This window comes from Cibotium barometz, chromosome 54 (genome assembly GCF_041138505.1).
Source record: "Cibotium barometz isolate CiBa-2024 chromosome 54, ASM4113850v1, whole genome shotgun sequence".
NCBI classification, from domain to species: Eukaryota; Viridiplantae; Streptophyta; class Polypodiopsida; order Cyatheales; family Cibotiaceae; genus Cibotium; species Cibotium barometz.
The window spans coordinates 20396354-20412300 of NC_141099.1; positions in this window are offsets into that span (position 1 = coordinate 20396354).

Sequence of the window (15947 nt, forward strand, 5' to 3'; positions counted from 1 at the left end):
CATTGCTCCATCCTCTACTTAACTACATGGATACCTTCTATCTTCTTGGCCCATCTTGAGACACTTATTTCTTAAGATACCTTCTATCTTCTTGGCCCATCTTGAGAACTAGGCGCACGCGCATGTGCACACACACGCACACACGGAATCATTGCTGCATCCTCTACTTAACTACATGGATACCTTCTATCTTCTTGGCCCATCTTGAGACACCTAGTTCTCAAGTTACGAGGCTGAAGCTGAGTACTCATATGGGCTTGGAAAGGTACCCACACACCATCGATCTAATAGTTGATCTAATAAAACATGAGAAAGCCTTCAACCTAGTCCACCTTGGGCGATTATTTGAGTATTCAAGACGTATCGATGCCACTCAATTGTCAATCACTCATTTACTTTTATTTTATATGCGTCCTTATATTCTCTCTATTGGTTTGCAATTTAAAATCTCTCTCTCTCTCTCTCTCTCTCTCTCATGCATGCATGCATGCACACACATACATTACTCACATAAAGACTTCACACATGCGTACGTATGTGCATATACACATACATTCTATTTCTCTTCTAATCATGATTCTTTTTGTATGTGTATATGCACACACGTGCATATGTGTGTGCATATACACACATTCTATTTCTCTTCTAATCATGATTCTTTTTGTAGAAGAGATCAATCTTGCTTGGGCATCCTTGCCTACACTGACAATGTGCATTTAACACATCTAAGTTATTATTGGACACTTCATGTGGATGATCTTGGAAGTCAAGAATCCCTTACATGGAGTCTAGCAAGTGCATCACACATGCATTTAACACATCTAAGTTATTATTGGACACTTCATGTGGATGATCTTGGAAGTCAAGAGTCCCTTACATGGAGTCTAGCAAGAGCGTCACACATGATTGGAACGAGGAATATCTCCTATTGGAGAGAGTACACCCATTCTTTCAATTGAACATCCTCAGGGTTTTTTATAACTTGATGATTCTTGTTAACACCTTTTTTGATATTGGACATGAGATCCATCACATTTTGATATTGGACACCTTGTTAACTTATATGCCTAGTACTGGTGGTGTCCTTATTTCAAATTCACTCACCCAAGAGGAGGCACAAGTAATGGTCACTGATTCCTATGTGACTTTTATGGCATAATACCGTCCTCGATTGGTTGAGATCTGCTTACCTTTTGGTTTGAGATCTCCCTTTGTATGATTTTTTAAAACTTAATAGAAGTCTCCTTTTTTTTTGGGGAAAAAAAGGACAAGAATTTTGACATGTATACTGATCCGTTCATTTCTCCTAGGAGATTTGAGGTTATTCGTGGAGAAGCAAATCACAGAGTTTGGGCCTATGGGCACATTTCAATCCTAGCCCCTTTGAACGAGGAGATGCTACTTCTTCTCACTCTTCTCATTAATGAGAAGAATAAGTAGGCATCAATCAAGATTGGGCTTCGAGAGCTTGCAAAGGAAAACTCATCCAATATTAATGACACCCTTCCTCTAACTTGCCTTTTCTCAATGAATACTTTCTGAGCCTCACCAGTTCACATGATTCTTTGGGATCCTTTTTAGAGCTAAAAATGTTGTGAGCCGAGAGGCAAAAAGCAATGTTCGAGAAACTAACAATTTTCACCATGTGTTCCATCAATCCTTTACACCACGAATTGAAGAGGAGATTGTAATTTTGAACTAGTATTTTCTTCACACTTTAATCTAACTATATCTAAAACTAAATAAATTTGAGGAGTTATTTTTCCTTCACACTTTAATCTAACTATAACTAAAGCTCGATAAATTTGAGGAGGTATTTTTCCTCGATAAATTTGAGGAGGTATTTTTCCTTCACACTTTAATCTAAGTATAACTAAAGCTATATACATTTGAGGAGGTATTTCCTTATCCCATCAATTTGAGAAGGATTCTTGAAAATTGAATAAGTTCTAGGCTAATCTAAAGGCTTCTTGAAAATTGAATAAGTTCTAGGCTAAGCTGCACCTATCTTTTCTCGAACCAACCATGGCAAAAAGAGATTCTACATATCTACATATCTAACCTCAAGGCATAAGTCAAAGGGGCATCCACCTCTACTAGAATAACAGAGCTAATTTAGGGGGAAAGTTGGAGAGAATAATGGAGCCACCCATTCACACCTAATCAAAATGATAAGCTATATTTAAAGGCACTCTTCTTAATGATAATCATGAAAGCATTTTGAATAATTTTTCCACTCTCATTTTTGAGTCATGTTTTCTCTCTCTCTCTCTCTCTCTCTCTCTCTCTCTCTCTCTCTCTCTCTCTCTCTTTATGCCCCATAGCCATATCCATGTTTCTCTTTGATCCACCATAGCCTCCATTTCATTTTTTTCTACATTTGGTATCAAAGCTAGGTTGATTCTACCTCAACCATTAGTACTTGTCCATACACATGTTGCCATCTGTACACCATGCACGTACAACAGTCTGTATAGGTGCAAATAGTCTGTACAGTAGTAAAGGTGGCCTAGCCTTGTGCACACATCCCGAGTAACACCATCGTGCACAAATCAACACACACATTAGTCCATGAGGCAAAGTCAAGAAAGTAAAGTCGGCTTGGGCCTTTTTTTTAAATTATGTAAATCTTGCTTAATCAAAGTAATTAACCTTAAATACTTTGTTAATTCTCACAATTGAGGGTACATATCTAGCATTAAGGTGCTGCTAAAGTGTTTTTGATCAAAACCCCTTTGTTTAGAAACCCTATTTTTTTGGACATTATGTGTAAGGGACTAGACACTAGTATTATTTGTAAGAAGGGACTAGACACTGGCATTATTTATAAGAGACTGGACACTTGCATTGGCATTGGAAACTCTAAATTTTTGGACATTATTTGTAAAGGGCATTGGAAACTTTTCTATGTTAAGACCTGCCTAGATTCATAATGCATCATGGATACCGATATATTCATTGAAAAATTCAATGGAAAAAATGATCTTAGGCAGATGCCTGAGCACTTCAAAATGTATAATGTGGGTGATCGCTTTATACATTTTTAGAAGGCAGAGAAGACCCCTAACAGGAAGGCTAGAATGTCTTACGATGGACCTGCTGAAGTCAAGGAGGTCACCCTAGAGGGACCTGATAAAGTTAAGGAGGTCAACCTAGCAGGACCCGATGAAGATCCAAAACCAATATACATTGGAAAAGACCTATATAAGAAGAAAATACCTATCTCCAAAATAAGAGACCTATCGCTAAAACCGATATATATTAGGAAAGACCTATTTCCAGAATAAGAAAAGAACCTCATTGACCTACTCACAGAGTTTCAAGGCTACTTTGCTTGGAAATACACTGATATGAAGGATGTAAGGTAGTCAAACACACTACTCCCATTATTGAAGGAGAAAAGCCATCAAGGCATAGGGCGTACAAATGAATCCTAAGTACTCTAGAATGGTCAAGGATGAAATTGATAAACTCATTGAGGCTAGATTCATTTATGGAATAGATCACACGAAATGGATATCCCCTTTTTCAATTGTCATAGTGCCTAAGAAAAATGGAAAGATCTGGGTTTGTGTTTGTAAGAAAGCGCATTATGGGCCCAAGGCCATGGACAACTAGTAAGTAGGTGTGAACTCTTGGGTGGAGTATAAATACCAATGTAAATGGGATTATGGCTCATTCATGATAATGTTATTTGTTCCAAGAATCAATGGTGAGCTTCTCCCGTGAGATGCTAAGTGGTGACTCCTTCATGAGCCACTCCCTTGGTGAGGGACTAACCCACCCCTGTTACTTTCTTTCATTGGTATCAGAGCATGGCTTTTGATCCATGATTTTTAATTTTCTTTTCTTCTTCTCATTTCGTGAAATTTCTGCTTCATTTGATTCATGGGGGAAGGGGATATGGCTAAGGTAGAGTTTGTGGTTCAAATCTGAGCACATGGACCTAATTTTTTTTGAATGAGTGGACCAAATTGGGGAAAATTCACTAATCTTGATTAGCAGTTGTTAATCAAAAACGTTTTTCTGTTTGGGAGCTTTCTTGCAAACCCTAGCCATGGAATCTCAACATGAGCAAAGGGCATTGAGTCTCTCATGTATCTAGCAATGTTTTATGAAGTATTTCACCTATTTTCCATGAGCAATGGGGCTCCCAATGTGGCTGAAAATCACTACCAAAGCTGCCCACGTTTTTCACCAAAGTGACCCTAATCTTCATCTCCTTCAACAAATTCAAGCATTAAGGCTTCCCGGGTGACATTGGTGAGTTGCTCCATCACTTCCTTACAATTTTGAAGCATTCTTTCAAGCTATGGAGTGAATTAGGGTTTTATTACACATAAAACCCTCATTTTCAGAAATTGGACTTTAATCATGGCCATTCATGCTCTTCTTTATGCATTATGAATGCTTGAATGCTACACATAGCCATTCAATGCTATGCCTTGCATATTGGCATAAGTGAGCATAGCTTTGGGCACATTTGGGGGATTGAATAAAATGTTTTGGGTTGGAAGCCTGCTTTTTGGTGACACCGTTTTCCATTGCCGGTTGCACGTTTTTGGTCATAACTCTCTCATACGAACTCCGTTTTTGGAGTTCTAGTACTCAAAACGACCGGCTCGTCGTCCTCTTCGAGACGAGCTATAGGTCTTGAGGTGCAGGATTCAGCAAGTGCTCTCTGTTTTCACTTTTGTACTGGATTTTCTAGTCCCGAGCGGGAACTCGTGCCCAGAACGCGACCCGAGATCACCGCTCCGTGACACTTGGATGTTGTTGATGTATGTGGAAATGTATTGACATTGCCATGAGTGGATGTGATGAAGGAAGCACTATGAACCATGTATTATGATATGAATGAGCATGAGTCATGCTATAAATCAATTGTAAGTCAACTCTACTCATTCATTTGAGCTTGTAACCACATTCCACTCACGATTGTACCCCACTTTATTCCTAGAATCTAGAATGAAGTAAGGGTACCTTGGCATTTGGAAGAGAGGCCAAGGGGAGAATGTCTTGAATCTTCCTTGCCGTTAGTGCCGGGTAACGCGGTAAGGAAGAGGATTAGGTACTTGGTGGTAAAGAAATGGCCTCAACCTTCACCTTGGTGAAGGGGTGAGAAGTGCTTGGCCGGGAGATCGGCAAGCATCGACGCGCTTCATCGACCACTTCATTCGACTTGAGCAAACAAGCAAATCCTCTACATCGACTTCTTATGCAAAAGGACAAAATTGATGCCATAAGGTCACATGCTCAGATGGAAAAATGATTGAGGATTGATTTGCTTACAGTGGTCAAATGCATAAGGATTTTAATACTTGATTGAGATGCTTTCATTTGATTGAGATTTGGTGCAAAAAGAGGGGAGACTATGGCAAAATTTTTACAAAATTTGCCTACTTGCAGCCAAGACAAATCCTTGAATTTCTAGGGTTTTTCAAAAGCTTTTCAAATCTATCCTGAAAGCCCTTCAATCTACCCGAAAACCTCTTTCAAACAAGCTAAAGATCACTCAAATCGGAGTAGTATTGAGCGGTCAAAGTCAAGAGTTGACTTTCAGCTAGAATAGTTGACTGGTCAAAGGCTGTTGACTTTTTCAAATCTATTTTTGGGGATCCTTACTCGTCTCGTCAAGAGCTTCGCATCGATATAAAGATCACCCAAATCGGATAAGAATTGAGCGGTTAACATCAAGAGTTGACTTTTAGCCGGTACAGTTGACTAGTCAAAGGCTGTTGACTTTTTCGATCTATTTTTGGGGATTCTTATTCGTCTCGTCGAGAGCTTCGCGTCGATATAAAGATCACCCAAATCGGATACCGTTTGAATAGAGAAAAAAAAAATCAAGTAAGTGGTCTTTGCAAGGAGGGATCAATTGCGCGCATGGAAATGACTAGAGGAGGTCAAAACAAGGGAGCCCGGAATGAAAATGATCAAAGACAACCGGAAGCAATGATGGCAACGAGTTCATCAACGAGGAATGAAGAAAGTTCAACCATAAAAGCACCATCTCCAGATGAATCTCAGCCAGTGGAAATGCCTCAATCTTTGGGAACTACTCCGCTAACAGTGGACATGATGTTAATGGCTATGGAGAGTATGTTTCAAAGGATTGAAAATAACCAAACAAATCGGCAACAACAATTTGGTGAACACCTCATGGAACGGTTCGACAAGCGACACCACTACCTGGATGACGTGATGCAAAGAGGGTTAAAAGACTTGGAGAAAGCCATTAGTGAATTGGCTCCTCTCAAGCTCAACCAAGAAGCCGATATGAATGCAATGGATGGTGTACATTATGATGCCAAACATGATGGAAAGCCTTCTATGCCAGAAGAGAACAAAGTAAGACAAATGATGCCACCTCAAATGATGCCACATTCTTCTTACATGGACAAGGGCAAGAGACCTATGGGTGATGCTTCTTATGAGAGATCCAATGCCAGTATTCCAAGAACTTCATCCTTTATGCAAGATGCAAGAAGAGGGTATGAACATAAGGGATTTAAAGATGCAGGTGATTGGCAATTGGAAGATGAGCAAATGCATAGACACTTGGGTGAAGGAAGAGGATTTGATGATCCAAGAGCACGGCAGAGGGGTTCAAGAATGCATGGTGATTTTGACAATGCTGTGAAGGACAAAATCATATTTAATAAGTTCAAAGGAGAATCAAATTCTATCGAAGACTTTGAAGAGTGGGCAAACAAGATGGATCTCTACTTCGAAATCAGCCCAAGGAGCGAGATTGCCAAAGTCTACTTCGCCTCACTTCATCTTGAAGGTTTTGCTCACACTTGGTGGAGGAGGAAGCAATCTCATGGTTATGTCATCACTACTTGGGAAGAATTCAAGAATGATATGGCAGAAGAGTTTACTTCTCGCATGCAAAGGGACAATCACATTGTGGAATGGGACAAGCTAGAGCAAATCACTACCGTGAAGGAATATTCTCACAAGTTTCTAAAGCTTCTATTATACTTGGACGACTTTGATGAGCATTATCTTGTTGTCAAGTATATAAGGAGCTTGAAAGCTCCTATTGGTGGTGATGTCAAGTCTCATGAACCCGCCACTTTGAAGAAGGCAATGATGCTTGCAGAAATTCATGAAGAGAAGTACTTGACAAAGTGGGCTAGCAAAGGGAATATCAAAGGGGAAGTGATCACAAGGACTGAAATGGGTTCTCATGCAAACACAAGACCTAATCTTCCAAGATTTCCTACCGTGTATGGTAGAGGGTCTAATAGACTTCCATTTAAACCACCATTTATGTCCAACAAAGCTACATACAATGAGTCCAAGCCAGCAAATGGGGGTTCAAAAAGCAAGGTTATCAAGGAGGACCGTTTGCATGAAATGAGGCTCAAAGGTCTATGTTTCAAATGTGGAGAAAAATGGAACAAGGATCACTTCAAAGTATGCAAATCCAAGGATATTTCCATAAGCTACATTATCACTGAGGACAATGCTAATCATGAGGAGGAGGAATTCCTTGAATGCAATGATGCCTTAGGATGGGGAGATCCTCATGAGGGTGGAGGTTCTCATGATGATGGTTTTGATGAAGAAAATCCCGAGTTTCCTTTTGATCCGGGTGGGAAACTAAAGTTTGCTCATGACAAAATGGATGATGGGATGCCTCTATGCGTGTGGGATGAAAACAATAGTGCACATACTACCTTGTGTACAATCTCTCATGATGCTTATGCGGGAAGTAAGGGTGCCAACACATTGAGATTGAAGATGAAGGTGAATGGAAGAACAACATATGCACTCATTGATACTGGAAGCACGCATAGTTTTGTCAATAAAAGGTCTTTGAACACTCTCAAAATGCAACCAACTTCTTTACCAAACAAGCACATGGTGCAAGTGGCCAATGGTGATTCAATGGGTTGCAATATGAAGTGTCAAAGTACAGAATTGGAGTTGTCCAAGAACTACTCTTGCAAAGTTGATCTTTTGGTGATTGAGTTGGGACCAATTGACATAGTACTTGGATGTGATTGGCTGTCCACTTTGAACTCTTTTACCATGAACTTACAGAAAAGTTTCATGAGTTTTGTGCATCATGGAGGGGTTATTACATTGAATGGAATGCAAGGGTCCAAGCTCTTCATGATCAATGCTACTCAAATGAAGAAAGAGTTCAAGAAAGAGGGCTATGTTTATGTACTACAGCTTTGCAAAGAGGAAGATAATAGCAAAAAGGATTGCATCGAAAATGTGGGCATGGTTAAGCTACTCAAGGATTATGAAGATGTGTTTACCATGCCAAAATCAATGCCGCCAAAGAGGAGTGTTGATCACGCTATTGATTTGGAACCAAATGCCAAACCAAGCAACAAGCCTCCCTATCGTTTGTCAAAGGTTGAAAAGGAAGAGGTGGCAAAGCAAGTCAAAGAACTCATTGACATGGGATGGGTTGAACCAAGTCAATCTCCTTTTGCTTCTCCGGTCCTACTTGTGAAGAAAAAGGATGGTACTTTCCGCATGTGCATTGATTACCGTGATTTGAATAAGATCACCATCAAAAATCGATTTCCAATACCAAGGGTGGATGATCTTTTGGATGAGTTGAAGGATGCCACATGCTTTTCAAAGATTGATTTGCGTTCCGGATACCATCAAATAAGGATGAAAAGTGGTGATGAGTTCAAAACAGCATTTCGTACGGAAAGGGGTCTTTACCAATTCATGGTTATACCGTTTGGATTATGCAATGCACCGGCAACTTTTCAAGCATTGATGAACAAAGTGCTTCAACCTTTCCTCTACAAGTTTGTATTGGTCTTTTTCGACGACATACTTATCTATAGCAAAGATGAGGAAGTACATTTGAAGCATGTGAAAGAGGTTTTGGAGGTCTTGAGGCAAAACAAGTTGTATGTTAAGGAGACAAAATGTACCTTCATGGCACATGAGGTGGAATATTTGGGTCACATTGTGAGCAAGGATGGCATTTGTGTGGATCCAAAGAAAGTGGAATGTATTAGGAATTGGCCGGTTCCTTCAAACACTACTCAATTGAGGGGATTTTTGGGGTTATCTTCATTCTATAGGCGCTTTATTGCCCACTATGCAGAAATTGCAGCCCCAATGACGGACAAATTGAAGAAGGAAACCTTCTTTTGGGATGCCATTGCCAACAAAAGCTTTGAAGATATGAAGAAGATGCTCACATCAGCACCTATTTTGGTATGTCCAGACTTCACCAAACCTTTCACAATAAGGGCGGATGCAAGTGGAAGAGGGATTGGTGCGGTACTTTACCAAGACCATGGAGTCATTGCTTATGAAAGTAGAAAGTTGAATGACAAAGAAAGAGAACTCCATGTGTATGAGCAAGAGATGATTGCTATACTCCATGCTATCAAGAAATGGCACCATTACTTATATGGGAGTCATTTTTATGTGAGGAGTGATCATAGGGTGCTGAAGTATTTCCTCACACAACCCAATTTGTCTCCTAAGCAAAGAAGGTGGGTAGCATTTTTCTATAATCTATGGTTTACCCCCATTACTCACAGTCTTGAATAGTGGAGTTCCACGAATGAGAGTGGTTGTGTGAAAATGGTGTGATTTTTGCTTTCTTTTTGTTCTCTTTTATGTGTTAACATAGAGCTTAGATGCTTAATTTGTGCATGTTAACTAGGTTTTTGTTGTTGCAGCTGGTTATGTTACCGTGTTAGCATTCATACTAGTAGCTTCATCAACAAAAAATGAATTAAAAAACAAAACAAACTCTTGATTTTTGCTAATTTTCACTATACAATGGTTTTTATATTATTGAAGTCAAGATATAAAAATCATAAAAAAATGGAGTTTAGAGGATAGATTGGGCTCCATTTAACACATATTCATGATCTTCATGCTTAGGAGACCCATACTGGACAATTTGGTCAAGCAAAAATATCAAAAACTTCCCAAAAATAGAATTTTTTTGCAAAATAACGTGTTCGGGTAAAACCTACAAAATTATGGTTGTGATCACACTTGTGATTATCTTCCTGAGATTCTCGCCATGATTTTCGTGATTACGAGGCCAAAAATAGTATCACCTTATCTTATCTTAATCTTCATGATTTTGCTAATCATAGAAAAAATCAACATCATTATGTAGTCACTGCGTATAGACAAATCACGATACGTGATTCTATAGTTGCGGTGTAAAAAACAAATCATTGTGTATGAGCAACGTGATTCTACAATCACGATAAAATTTGACGTTTCAGTGCAATGTATGAGCGATGTGACTTTGTAGTCACGAAAAAATCAATGTAATTTTGCAATAATAGCATATAAACAAATCACAGCTGTACGAGCGATGTGACTCTGTAGTCACAAAAAAATCGGCGTGATTCTGTAGTCACGGCGTACGAACAAATCACAGTGTACGAGCGATGTGATTTAATAGTCATGCTAAAAATCGACATGATTTTACAATTATAAAAAAAATCGACATGATTCTACAGATAGTAAAAATTACAATCGTACAACTAGAATCATGGTGTATACAAGAAAACCTACAGAATCACGACCATGAAAACTTAAACCTACAAAATCACGGTGTAATAACAAGGTCAAAAGAACATAGATGGAGCCTAAAATAGCAAAAGAGAGTGGGCAGAAGCTTTTGAGAAGTTAGGAGCTTGCACTTTGGCTGAAGAACCCCAACCGATCTAAAAGCTTCCAGAGGCCCTATTTTGCACCTAGAAGTCCAATTTTGGTCATCTAGGGGTCTAAAATGATGACCTCAACGAGTGCTACACTTCTAAATTACTTGCACCAAAAATTGGAAATCTTATAATTGTGTTTTCTATGAAATATTAATGCAAGTTTAAGTTTGAACTTTGTTACCTGGAGGTATCTCAAAGTCATGCATGACTTTCAGACTAAGAGGTCCAATATGCTAGAAGCCTAAGAGAAAAGGGAGCTCCTTAGCCAAGAGGCTTTGTCTCATGGTGAGTGAAAAGAGTCTTTCCACTGGCCAATTCAACTTGCATAGGTTTCCCTAATTTCTGCTCTAAGACTAGCTTACGCAAGCATCTAGGGAAAATGAATGAATGAGAACTGCCTGAATCAATCAAAGCTTAAAAGGCTTACCCTGATATTCCGCTGGAGTATGGATGACTGAGAACTGACGGTTAGGTCCTTGGTTTTCAATTGCAGCATAGATCTGCCCTCCTTCCTCTTCTACTACATCTGAAATTGTGACTGCTCTGGCTGCTGTAGTCTGAGGTGGAACTCTTTCTCTTTGGTTGCCCCAGTTTTGGGAAGGAGCTCTGAGGTTACTCTGGATAGAGGCAGATGGCTGAGCTAGAGTTCTTCTGGGGTTTCCCTGGCCTGGGCGAGACAGACCTTAATTAGACTGGTATGAAGGGGTTGGTCTCTGAATTCGGGGTCCTTGACTTCCGTGTCCCCTTGACATGGCAGGAGTCGGGCAGTTGGTGACCAAAACCTTGGCATCCAAAACATCGGTTTTCACTTCTGAGTTCATCCCTTTGATTTCTTAAAAGAGGTGAGGCTCCTGAGAAAGTATTCTCTGGGGGAAGGGTCTTTCAGTTGGTGACCAAAACCTTGGCATCCAAAACATCGGTTTTCACTTCTGAGTTCATCCCTTTGATTTCTTGAAAGAGGTGAGGCTCCTGAGAAAGTATTCTCTGGGGGAAGGGTCTTCCTTCACTTCGGAATCTTCCTGCATCTCCTGATTCTGATTCGGGCCTTGCTGCCTCTTCAAGGGTGGAAAGTTTGTACTTCCCTGGGCTTGGAATCTTTTAAAGTTAGAGGGTGCAGGCTTTGGCGGGACCTTTACTACAAAGGCTTTGGCAAAATCCTTTGCCATTCTTACTGCTTCAGCCATGGACACTGGTTTGGCATTTTTGACCAGTGTGTCCAAGGGTTCGTTCATTCCCCGAATGAACCTAGCCATGAGTTGTTCTTCATCTAAAATTATCTTTTATGCATATGTTATGCATAAAAATCATTTATGATGAAAATCACTCTTTTAATATAAAAGAATTTCTTTTATGCATCTATTTATGTATAAAAATCATTTATGATGAAAATCACTCTTTTAATATTAAAAAATTATCTTTTATGCATATGTTTATGCCTAAAAATCATTTATGATGAAAATCACACTTTTAATATAAAAAAGGATCTTTTATGCATATGTTTATGCATAAAAATCATTTATGATAAAAATCACACTTTTAATATTAAAAAAATATCTTTTATGCATACAATTCATTTATGATGAAAATCACTCTTTTAATAAAAAAAGAGTGATTTTCATTTATGATGAAAATCACTCTTTTAATAAAAAAAAATACCCTTTATGCATCCATTTATGCATAAAATCATTTATTATGAAAATCACACTTTTAATATATAAAAAAATATTTTTTATGCATAAAAATCATTTATGATGAAAATCACTCTTTTAATAAAAAAATTATCTTTTATGCATCCATTTATGCATAAAAATCATTTATGATGAAAATCACACTTTTAATATATATAAAATATCCTTTATGCATATGTTTATGCATACAATTTATTTATGATGAAAATCACTCTTTTAATAAAAAAACATTATCCTTTATGCTCCCATTTATGAATAAAATCATTTATGATGAAAATAACACTTTTATAATCAAAATAAAAAATTCAATATGCTCCCTTCTATGCATATAATTTAATTCTAAAGAAAGTAATATTTTTTAAATAATATTTTTAGTATGCATTTTTCTATACTTTAGGATGAAAAATAACACTTCAAGAATACCTCTACGATGGGAATTACTCTTTTTGAATAAAAAAGTAAAACTTATTTTTGAAAAATTTTACCATAACCTCCTTTGTATGGTTGACTATTTTTTAATTTTTAACTCTCTAAAATTAATTAGAAGTTCACCAAGAGTAGTTAAATCATTCTAATGTAAACATTTTCTACTTTATCAAAGAGAAACATTATGAAAAACTTGATTTTATCCATTAATCATTCATCTAGGATAAAGAATGGTTGGATTTACTAAAGAAGAGAGGGGAATGTCTTTTTTCAATGACGCATAACATCATATTCAATTTAGAGAAGGTAAAAATTATAAAAAACCATAAAATGAATAGAAAAGAGATGAATCTCCAACTTACGAAGGAATTTGAGAGCTTTCCTTTGGCTTGATGGTTTGAGGGTTCTACTCTTGTTTGAAACAAGAGTGGCCACTAATCTTTAGAAGAGGGAAAGTAAAAAAACTAATGAATTATGAGTAAATTCACAGTTTTTAAGAAAAAGTGAGCTTCTAACCAAGCCAACTCATTCTAGAATTTTCTAGATCAGTTTGGTCAATTTTTAACCATTTTTGGGTCAGTTTAGTCCACTTTTTGGATTTAGTTGAAATAGGAGAGAGGAGAGATAAAAATATCTCATTATTTGGGAGTTTAAAACTCTCCCACACATGTGAAATAGAGGGAAATTCCCCCATACTGAGGTGTCAAAAATGCATCATTTCATCTAAATATCTCTCTTTTTTAACTATTAACCTTGTCCTTAGTCAACTCTTCATCTTATGTGAGTATTTACTCATTTTTGGGGGATTTTCCTTTTATTCTTCTATTTATTTCCTCCCTACATTTGGATGAATCTTATTGGTCCATAGGAACCTTAATTTAAAATTTCAAAAAAATCTTGACCCCTAGGATAATGCCTCTTGAACAAATTATATTTAATGTCTAATGCACCTTCTGAAAATCTTTTTGAACTTCTATTTCGGGGGAACTTATTTTAATAAGAAGAGATATTTTTCCATCCAAAAATATTTAAAAACTGAATTACCACTCTCTAGAAGATTTTCTCTCTCTAGGCCAAAGCTCTGGTAGAAACAAGATCTTTTATATTTTTGAAGAGGGATTTGATTACAGGGGAAGATGCTGGACATCTTGAGAGGCTGGGGAGGAATCTTACAATATTATATATTGATAGGATAGATATTGCTGCGACAATGAGAAAGGGGTCACCACTTAGACAGAGAGAGAAATCGTCATCAGAGGGGGAGAGAGCCGCAAACATCTCCCACGCTACCATAGATACATCTTATTTTTTTATGGTTAGAAATTAGATAAGGATTTTAAACCCTTAGCATCTCTTAAGGGTATGTTCACACCAAAGGCGTATCTCAAGCATAATTGGCATATCCACTTGGGCTTATAAAAAAAACACCACCATGCACTTCCATATCCAAATCTTCACCAAAACAAGATCACCATGACATCATAAAATTATGCATCAACAAGGTTTTACATCAATAAAGTTGGACAAATTTTGTAAGCGACCAAATAAGCACACTAGTGTATGTGTGTAAGGAAAAGAATTAAAGAATCTTTGTAAAAAACAAATCAACCAAACGAGTATGCGAGTGTGCATCTGCATGAACAAAGACCAAAGAGTCGATAGGAAGAAGAAGACGTCACCAAACAAGAAGAGAAAGAAGTGGAGTCAAGGTCATAGCAACCACGAGGCTACCACGTTCAAGAATCAACGAAGCGACAAAGAAGCTACCAACCACTACCCGCTTCTTAAACAAAACTTTTTTGTAAAAAATTCCTACTTCCTAAAAAAAGTGCTTGTAACTACCCTCTGGCACCGATGATGTGGCCAAGGTAGAAATAGTCAAAAATTTGTTATCTCACTCTTAGGAGAGACCTCTAGACCTCAAAGATAGGTCAAGTCTTTATCAATGGGGGACCTCACTCTTAGAGATGACTACTAGGCCTCAAACATAGTTAAAGTCACCACATCAAGGGGGGGGAAGTGCTAAAGTAGCACATGAGCCAAAGTTGCTCACAACACATAGGGAAATGTAGAAAGTAAAAAATCAAGCAACATTTTGTAACCAACATCTAACCACCGTCGTGAGTAGCCCAAATATTTGGCACCGACGGGGGGTGTTGAGAAATGTGGTGCCAAAGAGCACAAGGAAGAGGTAGGGAGTGAGTTGAGTAGCGAAGAAAGTGCAAAGCATAGCATGCCAGCCCACACATGAGCAAAGGGATTTATCCCACATTGATGTACAAGCCCAAGGGTGTACCTCCTTATATAAAAGGGGGCCATTTCAAGCAATGAAGTATATCACTTACACACATCTCAAGCCTCTTTATGAGTATATGTCTTAATCTTATAACCTAATTGTGTTTAAGTCTATTACACATACTTATCATCATGAGTTTACTTAGGTATCATCCACCTTAGATTAGTCATGTTAATTGTATTATCATTAGAGTAAGATTATCATCTCATTAATCATTAGGAGAGCTTGATCCATGCTTCTCAACAATTTCTAGGGTCCACACACTATTGTGTACAAAGATGAATACTGTTTATCCCTTCCCATTGGTAATGTTGACATTTATGTCTCCTTTGCATGGACACTTTCAATTTTATTTTCTTTTATGATATCATTATAGTGAGCCAATGACATCATTCTGCCTCCGTACAAACACATTTAGTTAGCTTGTCTCAGAGGTTGAGTTTCATTTAGCAAATTTGGCTCATTTTGAAAGGGAAATTGTTAGTAATCCTCCGTTTGGTCTTGTTTCTTTTACATAAACATTTGGGAAGGTGATGGGGAGTAGTTAACTAGAATACCTTGGTAGCCTTATTTGCTTGTACAAGTGCACAAGTGTGCTCGAACAAACATGAAGTTGGATTCATACTAACATAGAACATTAAAAGATAAAGCGTTGTTCAAATCAATAAATCTTTTCTGAAATTTAGAAACAGACATCTCCTTGGTAGTTCCCTTGTCTAAAGGGGAAAAGAAAAGGGAAAACAGTAGTTTTAACAGTGATATCAACAAATTCAAATTGGTGTAAGGTAGGCCATTATATTTAAATGTTGCAGTGCACTCTGCTAGTGGTACACCATCATGCAATTGTAT